Genomic DNA, 3,966 nt, shown 5'->3' with positions numbered 1-3,966 from the left:
GAGTAACCTGGTGTGATCCTGCTTTGAGGAGGATGTTTTCTACAGCTATCTAGCCAGGTCCCTACCAGCCTGAATGACACTCTCATTCCTCACCCTTCACGTCCTCAACACTACGGAAAGCCCTCAGCTTCCCTCTGACTGTGGAAATAATTCACATCAGGTACAAGGCAGCAGCACAGGCACCCCAAACAGTCCCAGTGCCATCCCTGGCCTCATCTTTAATTTACTGCTTCCCTTCTTCCCCCTCTCAAATTCTTCACTGTTCTCATTCTCACACCTTCCAAAAAGGCCAGCCTGCCCTGGCTGGCTGGGGTGGAGTTCATTGTCTTCACAGCAGCCCATAGGGCTCCATGTTTCCCATGTTTTGGATTTGTGACCAAAACTCTTTTAGCTATTGCTGAACAGTGCTTAAACAACAAGAAGGCCTTCTCTGTTTCTCACGCTGCCCTTCCAATGAGTGGGCTGGGGTTGGGCAAGAAGCTGTGAGGGGACGCAGCCAGGACAGCTGACCTCAAATGACCAAAGGGATATTCCATGTCATAGGGTATCACACTCAGCAATATAAGATCAGGGAAAGGAACAGGAAGGGGGGACATTTGTGGTTATGACATTTGCCTTCCCAAGTCACCCTTACGTGTGATGAAGGCCTTTTTTAATTCCAACCCATGAGCTTTTCTCACTTTGACCTTTCCAGTTCTCTTCCCCAGGCTGCTGTTGGGGGAGTGAGCAAGTGACTGGGTGGCTGATTAGTTACTGGCTGGGGTCAACCCACCACACTTGTTAATCCTTTCCACATTGGCCATGCTTGTCTTCTTTTACATCCTCCTGTGGTGTTTCTGAGATGGTTGCTGAGGTACTTTCTACCTTGAGCAGCAAATCCATGAAACAGGTCACCCCTTACCTTACCTGTAGTGTCCTGCAATTGCTCACAGTGTTATCTTCTCAGAGTGTCGGGCATCTGCACACATACCATGACGTTGGAGCCACTGCCTTGCAGTGTTCCCAAAGAGAAGAAATTCAGCTGAAGCTGAGGGTCTTGACATCAGGCACTCATGAGAGCAGAATTCAATCATTGGCACCCAGGAATGTCACCTTTATTCATTTCTTCTCCTCCCAAGACCTGAGCAAGTGATGGGGAGAAAGGAAGAAAGGAGAGGGTTCCTCACTGCTTTTGCAGTCCACACACAGAGCTGAATTTTGTCCTACTATCAAAGGTTTAGTTCAGGTTAATGTTGCTACCAAGCAGGATTTTTTGAAAGTGTTCAGATACTGTGTGCTTCTCTTTTTAAGGAATAGAGAGTCTAGAAAAGCATCATCCAACATAAACAGCTGTCCTACAGACATCTGTGGAGAAGAGGGGAATTTTACTCATGAAGATTATTAACAAAGGAGTGCAAACCCTCAAATTAACATAAGGAGACTGAGGCATGCACATGCTGTTATGGATGTCACGGATCTGCATGACACAGGATGAGTGAGGCCACCTAAATGAGGCATCTGGCAGGCTGGCTGTTGCTGTCAATGAAGAAAATTAAATGCTATTGGAGAGCAGTGAGGTAAGCCAATGTTCTGAATCAAGAGCTTGCTGGAAAGAGCCAAAAGGCTGGGTCTGGGTGAAAGCAACCCCATGCTCTGGGGGTAAGGTACGGAGTTCAGACAGCTTCCCTGGCGGCTGATTCTCTGGACCTGCACCACGCAGCAGCCAGGTTTCTCAGCAGGGCTTTCCATTTCCACTTCCAGAAATGACCATGTCTCTGCAACATTCATGGACCTCTGCCTACAACTTGAGAAAGCGCATTTTGTTGAGAGGAAGACCTCCCTGAGGCACATCTGTCCTTGAGGTCCAGGGGCTTGTGCAAGGCTCGGGGTGGATATTATTTGGTGCCGATATTTCTATTGCAGAGCACCTTCTGAGCATCGCTGCCTGGACAGATGAGGAATGATCATCAACATTTGAAGAAAATATGAGTACAGTTTCCATCAGCTGAAATGCACTGAACAGTTTTCATCCATAGACAATGCATTCTCGTGATGCCAACATGGACTTTTCCAGCCCATGTACTACACTCGGGAGAAGAAATACTCATCTCCCCTGTTACACCCCTGACCCTGCTCTGCCCAGCGTACTGTGTATTGACTCTCAGCACTCTTTCACATCTTTCCACACGTCCTGCTTGAACTGACCACTTCTAAAGGCATCTTTTCAGCAGGCTGCCTGGGCGTATGCATTTCCCAGTGTCCATCCAGCTTTCCTCCTCCCATTGGTCTCTACCCATTCCCACACCTCTCAGCTCCCCAGGTGCTGCCCTGAGCTTCAGGCAGTTTGAAGCTTGCCTTGTCTTTCAGCAGGCTGCCTGATGGCCTCTTGAGCCATCTCCTCGCTTGTGTTTCTACCTGTTTTCCCATGTATCTCACTGAAAGTGTTCCACTAAGGTTACCGACAGTGGGAAGTGGACTTCGGTGGAGGAAACTTAGACAGCATCTATTATTTTTTACTGAGCTATTCCTTTCTTTTTCTTCTTTTCTTTTCTTTTCTTTTCTTTTCTTTTCTTTTCTTTTCTTTTCTTTTCTTTTCTTTTCTTTTCTTTTCTTTTCTTTTCTTTTCTTTTCTTTTCTTTTCTTTTCTTTTCTTTTCTTTTCTTTTCTTTTCCCTTTCCTTTCCTTTCCTTTCCTTTCCTTTCCTTTCCTTTCCTTTCCTTTCCTTTCCTTTCCTTTCCTTTCCTTTCCTTTCCTTTCCTTTCCTTTCCTTTCCTTTCCTTTCCTTTCCTTTCCTTTCCTTTCCTTTCCTTTCCTTTCCTTTCCTTTCTTTTCCCTTTCCTTTCCTTTCCTTTCCTTTTGTTTTTTATTGCGAGGTAAGAAACATTCTTCTGTGACTGTGTGCAGCTGGTTCTCCAAAGAAAGCAGGTGAGAATGTGTGCAAATGAGCTGAAGCATTGAGCTACAGTCTTTAGTGGAAAGAGCTTAGAGTTGAGAAATCCTGATGCAAGTCCCAGGTGGCCACTGAGAGAAATGACCAGTGGAGGGGGTGACAGGGGGACCAAGGATGACGATGGGACACAGGACAAAGATGGGCTGTAGAGTGTCTGACAGAAAAGATCTTACCCTTCCTACATCTGCAGACTTCATCAGGAGATGCTCTGGATCAATCTGAATTGGAGAAGGCTGGTCTCACTTGTTCTGTAAGCAGAAAAATAAAGAAAACTGGAAAAAAGAGGAAAAACTGGTTTATTGTTCCTTCTTATTTAAATCTTCTCTCCTTGGCTACACTCCTGAAATTTCTCCAATTAGCCACAGAAGACCTCATGCCCAGTATATAAACTGGGGGAGCTGGCTGTGGGCAGCGATTGCTGCTCAGGGATGGGCTGGGCATCAGTCAGTGGGTGGTGAGCAATTGTACAGTGTATCACTTGCTTTGTATATTATTATTGTATTATTATTATTATTATTATTATTACTACTACTACTACTACTACTACTATTACTACTACTACTACTATTCTATTTTATTTTACTTCAATCATTAAACTGTTCTTATCTCAACTCACGAGTTTTCTGACTCTCACCCTTCTGATTCTCTTCCCCATCCCACCGGGGTGGAGGGGAGCGAGCGAGTGGCTGTGTGGTATTTAATTGCTGGCTGGGGTTAAACCATGACAGTATTTTTCCATGGGCAGGCAGGTGTTCAGCCATCCTCAGGATAGCAGGGCTCTATCACACGTAACGGTTACCTGGGAAGACAAATGCCATCACACCAAACGTCCCCCCTTCCTTCTTCTTCCCCCAGATTTATACTATTTATTACTATATAAATGTAAACACTTTATATTTATACATGACGTCATATGGTATGGAATAGCCCTTTGGCCAGTCTGGGTCAGCTGTCCTGGCTGTGCCCCCTCCCAGCTTCTTGTGCACCCGGCAGAGCATGGGAAGCTGAAAAGTCCTTGACTGCTGTAAACTCTGCTC

This window comes from Platalea leucorodia (assembly GCF_965183815.1).
Source record: "Platalea leucorodia genome assembly, contig: HAP1_HAP1_SCAFFOLD_99, whole genome shotgun sequence".
Taxonomy (NCBI): domain Eukaryota; kingdom Metazoa; phylum Chordata; class Aves; order Pelecaniformes; family Threskiornithidae; genus Platalea; species Platalea leucorodia.
The sequence above is the reverse complement of the archived record's forward strand: the minus strand, read 5'-3'. Positions refer to the sequence as shown.